The 19,994-nt window shown below is 38.3% G+C and overlaps 1 protein-coding gene and 1 long non-coding RNA gene across 2 annotated transcripts in view; one reads left to right on the forward strand and one right to left on the reverse strand.

Annotated features, from left to right (window-relative positions):
• Positions 1–19,994, reverse strand: part of HOOK1 (hook microtubule tethering protein 1) — a 301,302-nt gene that overhangs the window by 95,273 nt on the left and 186,035 nt on the right. The gene's annotated exons all lie outside the window — the stretch shown is intronic.
• LOC144338569 (uncharacterized) lies at positions 885–11,979 on the forward strand. The gene is made up of 3 exons (XR_013412804.1): positions 885–993; positions 4,169–4,245; positions 11,418–11,979. It is a non-coding gene; the product is annotated as an uncharacterized LOC144338569 (long non-coding RNA).

Consider the following 19,994-nt stretch of genomic DNA (forward strand, 5'->3'; position numbering starts at 1 on the left):
ATTGAAAAGAAATGTTTAGACAAATCTTGTGCACGAATGTGCAGGCAGCCCTATTCTCAATAGCTAAAATGTAGAAACAACCCACTGTCCTCCAACCGATAAATAGATTAACAAGATGGGGCATATGCATACAATAGAATGTTATTCAGCTATGAATAGGAATAAAGCACTGATTCATGCTACAACAAGGAAGAACCTTGAAAATATTATGCTAACTGAAAGAAGTCAGACACAAATGGCTACATATTGTATGGTTGTATTTATATAAAGTGTCCAGAAGAGGCATAGAGACAGAAAGCAAATTAGTGGTTGTCACGTGCTGGAGGAGTCAGGGTAAATGGAAAGGCCAGTGCCTGCTCAATGGGCACAGGGTTTCTTTTTGGATGATAAGGATATTCGAGAATTAGGTAGTGGTAATGGTTGCAAAACATTGTGAGTATACTAAACACCACTGTACACTTCAAAATGTACTAAAAAATCGTACAAAAAACGACTAAAAGGGTGAATTTATGTTATATGAATTTTACCTTAATTTAAAAGATACATGAGGAGAGAAGAAGCATTTTAATTCTTATTTTATGTGCAGCATTATGCTAGTCATTTTCCTTTTCTTATTGATTCAAGTGGATATTTGTCCATAAACAGGTCATGACAATTGAAAGAAAATTTCTAAACTGGACTTTAAACTTTTGAATTTGCTTGCATTCTACCTCTTCTGTGAGCCTTTTAAGAGCTCTCCTAAGACAGAACAAATAGGTCCATTTTATGTAATACTTCTTTACCTTTTTCAGGCTTCTATTATTGTACATATTATGCTTTGGCTTTATTATTTACATTTGTAATTTGTTTTTGCCTTGTAACATGTTTGTGTTTTTTTCTTTTACTAGTTTATGAGTTCTTCAAGATTGGGCCTTGCCCTTTGTGTTTTCATTTCTGAAGCCTGGAATATCGCTCAGCACAAAGTATATACTCAACAAAGGTTTTCCTGGCCAGGTGGGTTTACATATTTGGTTTCTGTAAGCACCACATTAGTGTCTCCTAAAATAGCCATGTCTGTTTGACTTGTCTGTACAACACTCACCATTCATTTCCCAGAATGAAACTAGGTCACATCTGGGACACATGAAAAGTTTTAAGAAGAGTTGTGTTTGAAATACAAAACCCTGAAGTGTACACCAAAGATAACCTGATCATGCCAAAAAATTATAAATGATAAAAAGTTTATTTCATTATTACATTTTTGGTCTTTGCTCTTTTACTTCTTTATTAAGTTTATAGTAACAGAATGATTTACACATGTTGAAAATCAAAGGAGGATGAAAAAGGCAAAAAAAAAAGCAAAATATTTTACTTTATGAGTCTCTTACTTCGTGAATTCTCTCCTACCTATGCTGGTTATTTTGTTTGGTTTTGAGGACAATTTGTGCACAAAAATCCAAGACATCTCCATTTTCCTGTAAAAAACAAAACCAAACAAACAAAAACCTTGTGCTCAAAAGAGAAATTTAAAAATTTTTTAAAGATCTGATGGTTTTATCAGGGTTTTCTACTTTCTCGATAGAGAGGATCTGAGTGAGAGGGTCTCTCCTGACAGCAATAACAAGTAGAATACTTTTTGTAAATAAGAAGGACATTTTGAATATCTGATTTTGTTGGTTTCCAGGACCAACAACAGAATTTGCTGGATACCCATGAACCTTTCACTGTACCTGTGCTAGACACTGTGAATAATATACTTTGTGGGCACTAGTTACTTTTTCTACTGTTGAAGTCATTCTTCCACTTGATCTTTTTTTGTGAAAATGAGGTAAAATTTCTTTTCTGAGGGAACAGCATTTGAAAATTGTAAATCATGTAAAAAAATGGTTAGTCATATAAGAAAAATGGCCATCCCATTAATTATGTTTATGTCTGCTCCCCTCCACTCTACACCCAATTCACAAAATGACAAGTGAAAAATCATGTACTTGCCCTTACTGTACTATTTTGCTTTGAATCTTACTTAAACCTAGAATAGTATTTTATATCTTCCATACATACTAGCATTGTTGTTTTCCAGGCTTGCTGAGCTGAACAGACAATGCTCATTGTCTCTCTTTCTTCTGTTCACATTCCAAATTTGGGAAATGGGGTCATCTGATGCAAAAGATCTGAATCCTGTGTCTCAGATTTTTGTGAAATCTTCTCTGCTTAACCTTGTCTTATTCCCTTTTCTTCAAATTTAGCAGCATTTATTGAATATCCACTATAAAGATGCCTGCCTCTGTGCAGGGCCTGTAGTAGGAGTTTAACAGTGAGACTCTATTTTCTCCCACTTATTCCATTTTATAAATATTCATTTTATCAGTCAGGGTTCTAACCAGAAAGAGAATGCACACTCCTAGCACCATGGAAGGTGATATGGTTTGGCTCTGTATCCCCACCTAAATCTCATCTTGAATTATAATCCCATAATTCCCACAGGTTGTGGGAGGGAACTGGTGGGCATTTTCCCTATACTGTTCTCGTGGGAGTGAATAAGTCTCATGAGATCTGATGGTTTTATCAGGGGTTTCCACTTTTGTGTATTTCTCATTCTCTCTTAGCCTGCTGCCATCCATGTAAGATGGGAATTGCTCCTCCTTGCCTTCTACCATGATTGTGAGGCTTCCCCACACACATGGAATTGTAAATCCAATTAAACTTCTTGCTTTTGTAAATTGTCCAGTCTCAGATATGTCTTTATCAGCAACATGGAAACAGATTAATATAGTATATTGGTACCAGTAGAGTGGGGCATTGCTGAAAAGATACCCAAAAATGTGGAAGCAACTTTGGAACTGAGTAACAAGCAGAGGTTGAAACAGTTTGGAAGACTCAGAAGAAGACAGGAAGATGTGGGAAAGTTTAGAACTTCCTAGAGACTTGTTGAATGACTTTGACAAAAATGCTGATAGTGATATGAACAATAAGGTCCAGGCTGAGGTGGTGTCAGATGAAAATGAGGAACTTGTTGGGAACTGGAGCAAAGGTAACTTTTGTTTTGTTTCAGCAAAGAGACTGGCGGCATTATACCCCTCCTCTAGAGATCTGTGGAACTTTGAACTTGAGAGAGATGACTTAGGATATCTGGTGGAAGAAATTTCCAAGCAGCAAAGCATTCGAGAAGTGACTTGGTGCTGTTAAAGGCATTCAGTTTGAAAGGGAAATAGAACATAAAAATTTGAAAAATTTGCAGCCTGACAATGTGATAGAAAAGAAAATCCCATTTTCTGAGGAGAAATTCAAGATGGCTGCAGAAATTTGCAAAAGTAATAAGGATCCAAATGTTAACCCCCAAGACAATGGGGAAAATGTCTCTAGGGCATGTCAGAGGTCCTTATGGCAGCTCTTCCTGTCACAGGCCCAGAGGCCTAGGAGGAAAAAGTGGTGTTGTGGGCTGGGCCCGGGGTCCCTGAACTACATGCATTACCTAGGGACTTGGTACCCTGAGTTCCAGCCACTCCAGCCATGGCTGAAAGGGGCCATTGTAGAGCTTCGGCTGTGACTTCAGATGATGCAAGCCCCAAGCTTTGACAGCTTCCACATGGTGTTATCCCTGTGGGTGCATAGAAGTCAAGAATTGAGGTTTGGGAACCTCTGCCTAGATTTCAGAAGACGTATGGAAAGGCCTGGATGCCCAAGTAGAAGTTTATTGCAGGGGCAGGGCTCTCATGGAGGACCTCTGCTAGGGCAGTGTGGAAGGGAAATGTGTGGTCAGAGCCCTGACATAGAGTCCCTTTTGGGGCAACCACCTAGTGGAGCTGTGAGAAGAGGGCCACCAACTTCCAGACCCCAGAATGGTAGATCCAACAGCTTGCACCATGCACCGGAAAAGCCACAGACACTCAATGCCAGCCCATGAAACCAGCCAGGAGTGGGGCTATACCCTGTAAGGCCATAGGGATGGAGCTGCCCAAAGCCATGGGAACCCACCTCTTACATCAGCATGACCTGGATGCGAGACATGGAGTCAAAGGAAATCATTCTGGAGTTTTAAGATTTGACTGCCCTGCTGGATTTCAGACTTGCATGGGGCCTGTAGCCCCTTTGTTTTAACCAATTTCTCCCATTTGGAATGGTTGCATTTACCCAATGTCTGTACCCCCACTGTATCTAGGAAATAACTAGCTTGCTTTTGATTTTACAGGTTCATAGGTGGAAAGGACTTGCCTTGTCCCAGATGAGACTTTGCACCATGGACTTTTGAGTTAATGCTGAAATGAGGTAAAACTTTGGGGGACTATTGGGAAGATGTGATTGGTTTTGAAATGTGAGGACATGAGATTTGGCAGGGGCCAGATGTGGAATGATATGGTTTCGCTCTGTGTCCCCACCCAAATCTCATCTTGAATTGTATTCCCACAATTCCCACGTGTTGTGGGAGGGATCCAGTGGGAGATAACTGAATCATTGGAGCAGTCTACCCCATACTGTTTTCGAGGTAATGAATAGGTTTTATCAGGGGTTTCCGCTTTTGGAACTTCCTCATTCTCTCTTTGCCTGCTGCTATTTATGTAAGATGGGACTTGCTCCTCCTTGCCTTCCACCATGATTATGAGGCTCCCCAGGCCACATAGAACTATAAGTTCAATTAAAGCTCTTTCTTTTGTAAATTTCCCAATCTCTGGTATGTCTTTATTAGCAGCATGAAAATGGACTAATGCAGAAGGCAACTGCCCATCAGGAGTTGTAGTCATAAAAGGAGCAGCTACAGTTAGACAGGTGGTATTGAGGTAGTGGAAAGGGAGTACCTCTTGTTGGCTGAACCAAATAGAAGGCCAGAGGGCAACGGGAGCCTGGGTGGTATGGTTTTTAGGGTCAACCTCCCAGGACAGGAAGTAGGACAGAAAAGCAAGGCAAATGGATCTAGTGACCAAACGAAAATAAAGAGCATATTTACTTCTTTGTTTATTTCAAAACAATTCATGAAGCAGCATTACTATCCACATTTTTCAATGGAAGATATTGAAGTAGTCAAGTTTAAATAACTTGCTAAAAGTCACTTGTCTCCTAAATGGCAGACCTAGGATTTAAATTCATATCTTCTAAGTCCACTTACATTCTTTTGTACCAGAATGTCTGTCTTACATTTTACGTATAGGACCTGCCTTATATTTAAGACAGCCTGAATCTTGTAAATGATTATGCCTTCCACTTTCAATTAGACTATCAGGAAACTTACAGTCAAATTCTAAGTCCCCTTTGCTAAGTGTGCAGGATTTTATAGCTTGTATTTCTTAGTGGCCTTGTCTTAATTTTTTATTTTACTTTCCCATTGCTCTGATTTCTTTATCACTGTATATTACCTATATTTTCTTCCATATCATTTTTGATGAGGTGAATGATAAACAAATGAATAAATAGTTCTGTAACCTTGAGCCTATGCTTCATCAGCCCTTTCTCTAATAGAGAGCCATTACTGTCACTATATAGGGGTTGTGAACCCCCCAGTTCCACCCCTAAACACATATATCCATGATCTCTGCTTTAGAGTTTGTTTTACAATCACAGCCTTTTTGTAACAAAGTGCCCCCAGCAGCCACTACCAATCAATTAGTATTGGCAGAAGAATTAAAACCAATTTGATATGCTTGGTGTAATATGACCAGTAAATTTGCTGATAGTATTGTGGGATCTTTAATATGGTAATGCCCTATGGAGAGCAACTACTGTGTTTAATAGAGGATATTCAGAAAGCTTTTAACCCAAGCTTCTTGTATGTGATGAGCATTATTATAGTCTGAATGCTTCCCATACTTCAAGTACTTAAGTAAATGGCAAATTGAGCAATATGTGAATGTACTCTGTCTTCTAATAATTAATTTTTCTCCCCCAGACTTAAATTTGTGGCATTATTCCAAGAATATCTCAATGGTTGTTTTTTTTAAAATGCTATACTATTTAGTTCTTTCATCCTAGATAAAGACCTATTTGGCCTTATTAGTATAATTATCTCCAATAAAGCTGTAGGGTCGCAATTCCATTATCTAATACCCTGAAGCAGCACTACAATACCATTCAGGAGACAGTGGAATTAATTTAAGCAATTCAAGACTTGGATTCTATTCAAGACCATTTAGTGAAAGTTTCCAAAGAACAATTTAATGATTTGCCCATAAGATTATATTGACATGAGTCACTATAATTATCAAAATGTTACTGATGTATAAGTTTCTTATAGTTTTATAAATATTTATAGATTATCTGTTTTCACATATATTTTCTCATAACTCAAGATAAAGCTTTAACAAGTTTCCTTTTAACAACTATATCTCCCTATGTGTGTATAAATATATAATCAAGAGTTTGATTCTGTGGGGGAAGTATCAAAACTGCTTGATGTGCATCATTAAGATATTCTTTAAGCAAACTGGTCTGTTGTGTGAAACTCAGGTGCGTTGGTCTGCGAGCCTTGCTTAAGCCAACAGCCTGGCACTTTCTGTTTCTCCCCAAGTTGAGTATATGAGACTCTGACATTGACACCGAAATGGCTATTTCAGCTTCAGAAACATTCTATTCTTTGACATATTGGAGAATTAAAATTAATGTTCAAGATTCTGACCCCTTTCAATCTAGTATCTTGCTAGATTTTGTTCTTTTCCATGTTCTTTCCACTGTTCCAATTGTTTCAAAGATGAACAAAAACATTTGATGATGTTTTTACATTTTAAAGTTTGCCCCTTTATCACCTCATTATATTTCCATATCATTCTGTGTAGTACTATCATGACTCACATTTCCCAATGAAAATATTAATGTTCTGACATTCGGAACCAGACAGGCTCCAGGAGGACTGGCAGACCCAATGGTGCCATGCTTATTGGTGTTCACCGTTTATTATAGATTCAAAGATATCTGTGGACAACCCATTCCAGACATTGTGAGGAATACAAAGATATACAGGACACTTCAGCAAATGTCCTCTATGCTCCAGGAGTAACTTGAAGGCACCACATTTCTTACTTCCAAGGCCCTCCCAGGTGCCAGTTTCTCTGCTTAGAAGACTCTTGTGGGGCACAGTGGCTCAGGCCTGTAATCTCACTACTTTGAGAGGCTGAGGCAGGATTCTTGCTTGAGCCCAGGAGTTCAAGACCAGCCTGGGCAACATAGTGAGACCCTGTCTCTACAAAAAAATTTCAAAATTAGCCAGGCATGGTGGCCTGTGCCTGTGGTCCCAGCTACTTGGGAGGTGGAAGCAGGAGGATTGCCTGAACCTGGGAGATCAAAGTTGCAGTGACCTGTAATTGCACCACTGCACCCCAGCCTGGGTGACAGAGTGAGACACTGTCTCTAAAAATAAAAATAAAAAAAGACTCCCCCTAACTTTTCGGAACCCTTCTTCACTTCTCTAAACTCCATGAAGCGAGTATCAGGTCTGTATTAACTACTGTATTCCCTATCACTAGCAAAGTACATTGGTAAATGCTCATTTAGTATTTTTTGAATCACTGAGCTCAGCTTATTATCTTGTTGCCTCTTGCTACCCCTGTAGTAATTATATTTCGTTGCTGCCCTTGTAATTATAGCACACATTTCTCTTACTCTTAGTGTCCATATTGTTGTTTCTGCTTGACTGTGAAATAAACTCTTGAAAAACGGAGGACACACAAGATCTCAAGAGTGTTTCCCCATGACGATTTATATTAAAACTTTGTCTGGGCCCACTGTCAGTTCAAAATAAGAAGAAACAATAAGAGACAACACTGGGAACTAAACATAAAACCTGGTGGAATTCACTAGTTATATAAAATTAGGTTGGGCATGGTGGCCCATGCTTATAATCCCAGTACTTTGGGAGGCCAAGGCAGGAGAATTGCTTGAGGCCAGAAGTTTGAAGCTGCTGTGAGCCATGATCATGCCATTGCACTCCAGCCAGGGCAACAGAATGAGACCCTGTCCCAAAGAAAAAAAAAATTAACCAGTTTCTGACTTTTCTAACTAGAAATGATAGAATCATGTATGGTATCCTGTTTACAAGATTTTCAGCTACATTGTTTAATTAGTTACATTCAGTATATAATATCTATGACAAAGCTAGAATAAAGTTATTGCATCTAAAATGAGTAAAAGATAATCAAAAGCCTTAATGGGAAGAAATATCATAACTCTATTACATACTCATGTTGTTACGTTGGTGTAAGATATGTACATTTTAAACCTATGAAACAGTGACATCATCATATTCATAATCTTCTATTCAAACATTTGCACATTTCTGGCATGAGCACAGTGCTGGGCATAGAGTGCGTGTTTAACAAATGTTTTTGAAATAAGTGAATACATATACTGTTACCGATATTTGACAAGAAATGTATGGTATACAAAGCCATTATTTCTTTGAACCTCATAACAACGCAGTGAGTTGGGTAGAGAAGTGATTACCACCAAATCTACCTTAAAACTGAAAAAAAGAGTGACCCAGAGGGATTAATTAATTTATCCAAGTTCACACACAGCTAGTATGTGGTATGGCTGCATTTCAGACCCAAGTCTTGGGTATCTAAGTCTCAAGTCTATTCTGACTTCACTTTCAAACTTAAATTTGTGTATGGTGAAAAAACTAAGAATTCCTTAACATTTTAAATGGCATTCAGTATATTTCTAAAATACCAAAATAAAATTGCTCTAATTTTATTAAAATTAGAGAATCATATATCTATGTAGAATAGACACTATTAAAACAAATTTAGCACCTGAAAATAATTGAATAATTTGTCTTAGGACTAAAATGAGGGGAAAGCCCAGAATATGTGAAGCAAAAGCAATCATGTTGTTAGTGAACTGTCAGCATCTCTTAGTACCAATGAGTGAATAATTATCACAAAGGAAAGAAAAAATAAACCATTATTAAGCCTGCCTGTACTAGTGTTCCTCTGGGGATAATTATTTGTCTTTATTGCATTCTAATATTACTACTTTACATATTATATAAAGCCCTTCTTTTTTTTTTTTTTTTTTTTTTTTTTTGAGACGGAGTCTCGCTGTGTCGCCCAGGCTGGAGTGCAGTGGCCGGATCTCAGCTCACTGCAAGCTCCGCCTCCCGGGTTTTTACGCCATTCTCCTGCCTCAGCCTCCCGAGTAGCCGGGACTACAGGCGCCCGCCACCTCGCCCGGCTAGTTTTTCGTATTTTTTAGTAGAGACGGGGTTTCACCGTGTTAGCCAGGATGGTCTCGAACTCCTGACCTCATGATCCGCCCGTCTTGGCCTCCCAAAGTGCTGGGATTACAGGCTTGAGCCACCGCGCCCCGCCAAAGCCCTTCTATTTTTATTTTTATATTTGATCCATGCTTTTAAAAATCCATGCTTTTAATAAATTGTTTTCTTAATGTATTTTGAACTTAGGAGAACAACAGACCATTGTTTATTCATTTGGTTCTACAATCAATAAACATTTAATAACTTTACAGTAATTAGAACTGTTCAGAAAAATACAGAGCAACCTCAGGGGTTCCTTGTTACCAGAATCCTCATGCTGAGGCTGTTACTGGTGTTAAAGAGAAAATTCCTTTATCAAGTGGCAGAAAAGACTTCTTTTTTTTGTGAATTTTAAAAAATGGTGAAACTTCTAATTTCAAAAACATCTTCGATTAGCTTACAATAAAAGTACTGGTATAGTAAAATAATCCTAGCATGCTATAAAGGCAACTAATCAATGAAAGGGAAGGCAAGAACTATTTTATCATGATTTCATAGCTGAGGAAAATACAATTGTGTGTATATTAAATGTAGTCATGAGTTCCTTGGCAGCTGAGGAATAGAGGGAAATACTTTTCTTAATATTTAGTAGATCCTGGAGTTCTGGGAGGCATCAGATATAGTTCCTAGAAAAGACTGAGTGAATGAAAAAATAATGTAGAGCAAATTTTACAATAAAGGTATACAAGTGTTTTTCATATAAGTCATTTTATAGATGTGGCCTGGTGAAATCCAAAGACCAGAAAGATAAGACTCTAGTGTGGACCAGAGTGAGGTGGCCAACTGTAAAGCTCCCTGGAGATGGGTGACTGCAGGGAAAAGCTTATGGGTGGTGGGGTGTGGATTGAGGAGCTGAGGAAATTGAGGAGGTTTCCACTTCACATGATTCTACAACTCTATGTGAAATAGAATGCACCTCCCTCCTCTTTTAAAAAGTCTTCAGTGGCATTCCATTACACACATGACAACATCTGAACTCCTTACCATGGCCTTCAAGGCCATATGTGATCCAGCCTTGACCCCCTTGTGGTTACATATCCCCTGGATCATTCTACTCTCGCCACGATGGACTTCATCCAACTCTTTAAACACTGAGCACTTGCTATTTAGTGTTCTTTAAAATGATGGGGTTTCTACCTGTAATGCTGTTGCTCTGCCCTTTCACTTGCCTAACTCCTAGTCGTTGAATAGATTTCACCTCAAGTATTTAACTGCAGAGAAGACCATCTTGACTTCTACCTAACCCCATTTGTATTAAATTGTATCTATAACCCTTTTATAAAGAATCTGGTATTTTCCTTCATAGCATTTATAACAACCCATTTGTGCTTTTATTTATTCAAAGTCTTTTTATGTGTATATACATGGGTTAGTATCTATACATACATGTATTTTCTATCTTTTTCCACTGAGAGAAACTAGAAGCACTTCCAGCACCCAGATAGATCTTGGTTTCTGATACCATTCTCCAGTAAAAGGAACCAGTGTTCTTTGGAGAAATGACTGATTCTAAGGCAGGGGTGGGAAAATCCAAGATGAGCCTGGAGCATTCTGTAGTGACAGAATGCAAGGAAGGGCTCAACAAAATGGGGACGTGTGAAAAGGGCACAGTGGTCAACCTGAAAAAGGTTGGCCAGTGGTCAACCTGGCCAAAGCTAGGCAGTCGGAGCTCTGACTTGTTGCCCCATTTAGGGCAACAAAATAAACGACAGTATTGGAATATAACCTAAAAACTAAAATGAACATTCATGAATGTTTACTGATTGATAAATGATTGGATAAATAAATAAATAAATGGAGGAGAAAGGACAAATATTTCCTGCTGATTCCAAATGATAAAGGTAGTTGCTGCCTTCTCCACGAGGTAGAGCTTAACTCTGCCCCCCTTGTGAGGGCTGGATTTAGTACTCACTTCTAACTAACAGAATATGAAAAGGGAAAAACAGAAACTTTACGGCACAGAAATCTGCCATATATCACCTTAACTAAATTAATAAGGTTAACATCATCAGTGACAGCCCATGTTTATAGCTTGTATCCTTGATGTGATGTGGTGAGAAGGGCACTTCGCCACTATGTCATTCGTCCAAAATATCCAGAACTCTAGTCTACTTGTACGAACACATCAGACAAACCCAAATGGGGGAACTTGCTATAAAATGCCTAACCAATCCTTTTTTTTTTTTTTTTTGTCACCCAGGCTAGAGTGCAACGGTGTGATCTCAGCTCACTGCAACCTCCGCCTCCTAGGTTCAAGTAATTCTCCTCCTCAACCTCCCGAGTAGCTGGGAGTGCCCGTCACCACGCCCAGCTAATTTTTGTACTTTTGGTAGAGACAGGGTTTCACCACGTTGGCCAGGCTGGTCTTGAACTCCTGACCTCAGGTGATCCACCTGCCTCAGCCTCCCAAAGTGCTGCGATTACAGGCGTGAGTCACCACGCTTGGCCCTAGTCAGTATTTTACGAAGGTGTCAAGGTCACAAAAAATAAAGGAAGTCTGAGAAACTAAAGAGATATGATGATCCAATGCAACGTGGTGCCCTGGATTGGATTCTAGAAAAGGAAAACATAATCAAAAAGGTGGTGAAATTCGATTAGAGTTTGTAATTTAGTTAGTAGCATTGTACCAATGAAAGTTTCTTAGTATTGATAAATACTGTATGGTTGTGTGAGACGTTAACATTAGGGGAAGCAATGTGAAGGGTATATGGAACTCTCTGTGTTGTTTGCAAGTCTTCCGTAAAACTAAAATTATTACAAAATGAAAATTTTAAAATGTCTTCTTCTACTAAACTTTATTTGCAGGGATGATCTCTGTATTGGTCACTACTATATATCCATTTCTGGAACAGTGATGTATGGTGGGTAAAACTTTGGTCTCTGGAGGCAGGTTCCTGGCCCTGCTATTTATGGACTATGTGGCTGGCAAGTTTCTCAAGCACTTCTTGTCTCAGTTTCCTCATCTATAGAAGGGGCATAAGGTTGTTGTGAGAATTGGAGGGCTTAATATATATAAAACACATACAACAATGCAAGGTTAGTTATTATGGGTATAATTTCCATTTAATATGTCATTGTTGAATGAATGAATAAATTATTCAGGGCTTTTTGCTAGGTGTGAATCAGGATTGAATTCAAGTCAGAGAGCATATTTGAAGAAGAGGCAGGATATAGAGTAGTTTGTTTACAGTGGAATGGAGGCTTTATAAGGCATAGCTGGTGGGTTGGCACAAGGATGGCAGAAAGACAAGGAAAAATTGTGGGGCATGTAAGCCAGGAGTGATCTTGTTATGGAATTGTGTATGAGGGCTTTGTGTTTGGAGCAGTGGTGAAGGTTGACAAACAAGGGCAATTGGTCTCTCCTGGCATATTGCCTTCAAATTGGTTCTTCACTTTCTCCTGCTCTGCTCTGTATTTCAGGGGGCTGACCCTTGAATTCTGCATATTTGGCCAATGGGAGGCACTGGTGGGACATTAGAGGGAAGGAAGAGGGAAGAAGCTGGAGTATTTCTCCCCTCCCTCTCTGTCTTGGGCAGCAACTCCACAGCAGTGTCATCAGTCCTGCCAGGGTGCCCGCTTCGCCCAGGGGCCAGTAACACTGCCTCCTCCTCTGTCCCTCTGGCCTAGGGTCTCAGTGGTTCCCTTCAGTTATGATTCTCTGGGTTGCCTCACTACCCCATGCTTGGCTCTCAGTTCCTCCATTTCTGTGCAACTAATTCCCAGTTTTGAAATCCCTGTTATGAATACTTAGCTGGCAGCTATTTCCTGCTTTGACTCTGACAGAAACAAAAGGCACGATGGAATTCCCTGTCTTCCAGCCTGACTTAAACTCAGGGGAAAAGGTTTTTCAGTGCTACCAGAGAAATGCTGGCTGCTTTCCTAACCGCTGGTTATAGGGTCAGTGTGCTGTGACCTGGCCTGGGCTTCAGAGCATTGCAAAGCTTAGAAGGAGAAGGTGCTGATGAGAGCTGACTGAAGTGCATATCATGCACCATTGCCTTATGGAGAGTCCTGGACAGAACTGGACCTGATGGAAGGGAAAGATCTGATGGGAGGAGAAGGTCCTAGAGTCTCAGCCATGCAACAGCCAGACCCAGTGTCACATCCATTGGAGATTATGTGGGCTGAAGAACTCCTTTTGCCTAAGTGTGCCGAGTATTGGAGGCAGGGGTATCCACATTACTCCAGCCCCTTAAGGAACACCTGGCATACTCGCTGGACTTCATACAAGAAGACACTACTATCGTCAGCATTTTGTCTGGATGATGATAGTGAGGCAACCATTTAAACTACCTCTTACTTGAGTTCTTGCTTTCTGTCTTCCTCACCTGGGCTCTACACCTTACATCCATTGCTCACCTGGCCCATTGGAAGAACAATCTGGCTTGGCCAGCTGTCTTGCCTTTGACCTCAGTATCCCTTGCAGGTATAATTCCAGCCTTTGTTTTTGAGCTTCTTACACTTCCACCACAGTGAGGTAGGACTATACTTCCACATGCCCATTTAGCACATACCCAGGGCCCTCCTCTTATTTTATTTTATCCCTTAAAATATAGGAGACCAAGTGAAAGACGGGATTGGCGTCTAAGATGAGACTGGCAGCAATAGTCAGGCAGAGGGATGGAGGCAAAAGGGTTAGCCAAGAAGCTGTTAGATGTGGTAAGAACCTGGACTCCAAGAGTGGAAGAGGTGGAGGTGTGTGGGAAGATGCCACCATAGATTTAGATGCAGGGTGGAAAGATTTGGCTGAATATATTTGCAGAATATATGATTCGATGACTAGTATCTTGCAGAGTTTTCTAATGGGTAGGTATAAATTAAATATGTTTATATTTAAGGACTGCTCATGGATGTATAAGTACGTATTTATTAATCCACTATAATCATAATTTTTTGATACCAAGAGATGTCTCTTAAAGGTAAAGATTGGTAATAATTAATTACAATCACAAGGTATAGCTTGCAGAGGAGCCGATTCATTCCTTTCAACCCCAATCAGATGGTTACCTAAATATCTTTGCCTGTCTGAGGGACAGCAGCAGTGACAAGAAGTAGATTTTTTAGAAGGTGGGGGCTTTAGTTCCTCCACAATTTCTACTGACTTTCCCTTTCAATTCCCTGATCTAAACAGTTCACATTTCCTATGGAAAGGGCTTTGCAAAAGCACTTTTATTACAAGTTGGCTAGCTTCTCCTTTCCACCACATTATGCCTCCTAAGCAATTCCTATAAAGAAATTCTAGATTATCTACTGAAAGTAGTATTTAGTAGTCCTCAAATATTGATCCCTTCCCTTACAATTTGTAGTTTATTTTAAACTACTAACATTAGGGAATGGTTCTGACAACCACTAGTCATTTGCAGTACTCTCAAGTAAGTCCGCATCACCTCTGCCTTCTACACCTCTCCTATAAAAGCAACCTTGGCAGTATTCATGTCGCCAGAGGTGGCTGTTTGATGAAGAGTAATGAAAAATGCGTCACCACAGGCTGATACTGAACGGTTATCTGCTCAACCTACACAGCAGCCTGTTCTTAGCTAAGACTCAGGAAGAAGATATACCTGGCATGCAGCATGGTGAAAAGCATGGATTTTGCATTGTGCAGACCTAGTGAGAGTCCTGGCTTCACTATTTACTGGCTCTGAGACCACTGGTAATTTATTTATTTAACATCTTGGTTAAATAAATAAGTATTCATCTACAAAAATGAGGATAACAGTATATCCCTTACAGTGTTTTTTTAGGAGATTAAATAAGTAGTAGGATCTGATCTGGTATGTCTGGCATTCCGTGACTTGCTATGGTTGGTGATGGTGTTTTTAGGTGCATTTCCTGAAGGATGTTCCTGCTTATTCCTGTTCCATGGGGCCTCCTCCCACAGGTAGCATGAGGTTAAAGCCATCATCCAATTTAGTGTTTTTAAATGCCACCTGCATGGTAGAATCACTCGGGGAGCTTTTCAAACATAGCAATGCCAGGTCACATCCCGGAACAATTCAGTCAGAATCTCTAGAGGTAAAGCACAGGCTCACCAGGTGATTCCAACATGCAGCTAGGGGTGAGAATCCTTAAGTTAGAGGGACCATGGATCTGAACTTGGATGGCAACTATTATGATCTTCGTGTTCTTCAAATTTGAGAAAACTGTCATTTATTCTTGCTTTCTGGTGAGAAACATGGATTCCTCTAAAGAAAATTATAGTTTGATATCACTGTAAATTTAGATGCAGGTGGAAGGATTTGGCTGAATATATTTGCAGAATATATAATTTGATGACCAGTATGATGCAGAATTATTTAGTGGGTAAGTATAAAATCTGTTGATATTTAGGGACCACTTATGGATATTTATACATATATAAACACACACATGTTTATTCATTGTAGTCATAGTTTTTTGATACAAAAATTGTCTGCCTTTGGTCAGTGCAAGATCTTTCAAGTTGGCCCTAATGTTATTATAGTGTGATGCAATAGTCTTTGATAGCTTCTTTGCTCTCACTTACAATGAGATATCCCAGGCTTATCTTATATATTTCTCATCCTCAATATGGTACTGGCAGTTTCAACAAGGGAACTCGATTTTTTTGGTATTTAGACACTAAAATTTTTACCCTTTGATTGCTAATTGATATTGGCCTGTCAATGCTTCTATGTATTCTTGGTGAAAAGAGCTAGCAATTTTACAAAGCCAAAACAACAACAAAAAATTGATACTGGTGTTTCCTATTCAAATTAAAGATTATAGTGTTTTAACTTTTTATATTTGTATGCCTTTTATTTCACTCTAAAAAGTCTTGATTTCTAAGGACATAAACATTTGCTTTATGAAAAATACATCCTAGTATATTTTTAAAAATATGAATACTAATATTATTACTAAGAATAAGATTACTAAATATATTTAATTGTATCCTTGGTATATATCCTATGAGGTGTGGGAAGATAAAAGTAGAGTTTTGAAAGCAGAAGTAATTATTCTCTTTGTAGTTATGCCACAACTTAGTATAAATTTAAGTATACTGTACCTTTAATAATGAAAAGTAGCCAGATAGGATCTGTTACCGATGGGGAAGGGAATTTTGACATCACAGAGTTGAGGGCTGTGAAAGTAGAAAAATGAAATCATTTGATGAATATACCAGATCGAGTTCAGACTTATTGATAAACATATTAAACTTATTTTAAAAAGGAAAAAAGAAAAAAAAAAAAAAACAAGAGCAGAAACTTGATGGAGAATTGAAAGAGAGCTTGGGACCGTTAAATCCACATATGTATCTTCTGTCTGGAGATAAAAATATAATGTTCATTGGTCATTCATTATAAGTGCCACACTCCATTATTACTGAGTCTTCTGCTTCAAATCATACATTTATTTGGGAGTTGTGAAATATTGTAATTCCCAAAGTGGCACTCCTTTCCATCTGGTTAATATCTAGTGCCCCAAAAGGAACTTCCCCACTGCCTTGCTGTTTGCACTACACTTATGAGAATGCCAGTGACCGCACTTAGGGGACTGGTCCTCAATACTCCCAAAGCCACCACCCCAGATGCCAGAGCAGAGGCTGGCACACTACAGCCTGCAGGCCACATTGCAGGACCACCTGTTTTTGTAAATAAGACTTTATTGGAATACAGTTCTGCCCATTCATTTACATATTGTTTGTGTCTGCCTTCTTGTTACAATGGCAGAGTTAAGCAGTAGTGAAAGAGATCAAATAATATGAAAGGCCAAAAGATATTTCCTATCTAGCCCTTTCCAAAAAAAAAAAAAAAAAAAAAAATTGCTGACTCTATAGCAGTGCAGCTTGTGTCTGGAGTATAAATAGTTAAAAACATAGTCCCTCTAGCAGTAAATCTTCACTCTTTCTGAGCATTACGTGTCGAAATGGGACTATATACTAATTGCATCACCAAGCTTTCTTTTTGTTTTGATTTTTATTTCATGAGGCCTCAGCTTTTCCCGCTTCTCCTCTCCTAGTCATAGGACACCACTGCCATGTAGTTTAAATGAGGCATCACATTGTCTATCTCCTACCACTGATATTTTAAAAATCTCAGCTCCACCTCAGCCCCAATTATCTTTTGACACTCATAGGAGGTGATTTAGTGCTACTTACCAGTGTGTGACCTTCAGCAAGTAATTTCATGTCTTGCAACCTCAGTTTCTTCTTCGATAGAACAGGATATTATTTACTCTTGGGGCTATGGAAATGTAGTGAAATAGTGAAAGTTCTTGGAACATAATTTGCATCCTAGAAAGGTGGTTATTATTATTGTTGCTGTTGATTAGTGTAAGGTAATGGTTAAGAACTTCAGCCAGACATCTCGGGTGACCTTGGGCAAGTTATTTAATTGCTCTGTGCTTCGTTTTCCTCATCTGTAAAATATAAATAACAGTGCTGATCATTCAGGTTTGTTATGAAGATTAAGTGGGATCAGGCATAGACCAGAGCCTGCCCATGGTGAGCATTTATCCACTGATAGCTACTATTATTATTAGTTATTCCTATGGGTATATTAACTGTTCATTCTTAAAACTAGAGTTGTGATTATAGTATGAGAAACAATATTTTTTAAACGCTGAGTTAAGTTTTTGTACAAACGTAAAAGGGTTTTGGGGACAGTAAAATAATCAGAAAAAAATGAAAAGACTGACACATTGTTATCTCATTCTGCACTTACAGGCATAAAGGTTTATTTTTTTAACCACTTCCTTACCAACTCAATCACCTTCTAACAAAATCAACATTGTATTTATTTCCTGTAGATTCCATAACCTCCCAGAGTCTCTTTGTAAGTCTCTCTACAAAAAGAGCAGGTGAAATCAAGGCCAAATACATGTTCCTAATATAAATAGCAGGAAGTCGATGAAGGGTTTATTGTAAAAAGAGTAGGATTGAAACATATGCTTGAATACACATAAGCACAATATGCTCCCCAGCTCTGTGTAGCACCTGTGTAGAACAGCTAAGCCATATGTTTCAGAAATTATACTTTGAAAATTACTATGTAGATGTCAAAAAGGAAAACGCACATTTGTACAAAAAATAAACATGTTTACTGTTAAAATAACTCAACTTTATCGTTTCTTCAAATCCTTTTTAATTGCAACAAGTTTTTATCTTGTAGTGTATGCAGAAACCTCTTACAAAATCATTAAATAAACAGCTTAGAAGTATATTGTCGAAATGATATGAAAATATCTATACAAGGTTAAAATTTAAATCAGCACAATTTTAATGCAACTCATGATATTTAGTATTAAAAATTTCACGTCACAAAATAGCTAATGTTAGCTACATTATCCTTTAGTAGTTGCTTGATCTTAAGGAAATGACTTTTTACTCTTTTTAGCAAAAGACCTAATATGTTAAGGTTGTCTGTGTTGTATGTATGGTTTAGAGTTAGGGTGTGCACAAGGAGAGGAAGTAAGTTGGATAGACGTGATATTCTTGGCCTGCTCTGTATTACTAGGGAGTTTTCTACCTGGAATGTAGAATAAAGAAAAGAAAGACTTCAAAATTAGAATGGATGGAAATATTAAATTTAAAAAGATAACAAAGAAATGCATGATTGTATTATTAGTTAATAATTAGTTAATGTGACACTTGCTATTCCATTAGTTTGACCCATGGTCTGGAGCTACAATTTAATTTAACTGAAAGGACAACTTTCAGTTGAAACTTCTTATATTTCCAAGTAGAGATATTTTTGAGCCTATTTCTAATGACTAGTTTAAACATTGATAATTAGCAACATTCATCCATAAGGCAATAATTGATACAGTAGTGAATATCATTTTAATTCTGTAATTAGATAACCAAATTTTTAATTATAGGAGCTATCAATTTGCTGAATAAACCTTCCAACAGGTAACATGAAAGAAAAACATCTATACAGCTCAGGTGAAACATGATGATTTGGTTATTTAGCCTTGAAAATACTGTAGTTGTTCCATTATGTGTAATAAAATGCTTTGTAAAAAAATTTGTCTAAAGGAGTAAGTCTGGGAAATGCTTCACAGGTTGTTTTTCTCTAGGTAGCTCACAATGCACATGAGTATATTACAAGATTAGGTATAAGATATTCTATAGTAACAAGACATATCTAACTCAGTGTTTCCCAAACTTAGTTGGCCATGGCTCTTTTTTAAAAATGAAACCTAGTGTTATTTTGGTAAATAGTGTTAGTCGCTTACACAAAAGCCAATCCCTCCCTCCCTTTTTAACAGAACCATGATTTCATTGGAACAGCAATATACCCAGTCCCGGGGAAGGCATCATGAGTTCTCTATGCCAGTTTTAGCAATCCATAGTGGCTGGAGTATGATGCAGAATCTGGCCAATGAAACCTAAGGAGAAGTCTGCTGGGGGGATCTTCCTTGATCAGGAAAAACAACAACAACAACAACAAAAAAGAAAAAAAAAAAAGAAAAAAAAAAGAAGAAAAAACAAGGAAGGCATAGAGAGAAGATTCTCATGTTTTGGATGCCGTGAAAATAAGATGCCTTTAGAGATGACAGCATCTTGCAATCAGAAGTAACAAAACTGAGGTCAATAGCTAGCTGACAGAGACTGGAGGAATAGGAAGATAAAAAGGGCTGGCTCTTTGATGGAACTGTTGAATCCACAAGTTGACTTGATGGCTGCCTGTCCCTGTAAATAACAACTATCTTATATTAATTTAGCTGTCAGAAGGCTTATTATTACTTGCACCTAAACACCATTCCCACTAATAAACCTTCTGTTGGGGAACCCTGGCAGAGAGTAAGAAAG

This window comes from Macaca mulatta, chromosome 1 (genome assembly GCF_049350105.2).
Source record: "Macaca mulatta isolate MMU2019108-1 chromosome 1, T2T-MMU8v2.0, whole genome shotgun sequence".
In the NCBI taxonomy this organism is placed as follows: domain Eukaryota; kingdom Metazoa; phylum Chordata; class Mammalia; order Primates; family Cercopithecidae; genus Macaca; species Macaca mulatta.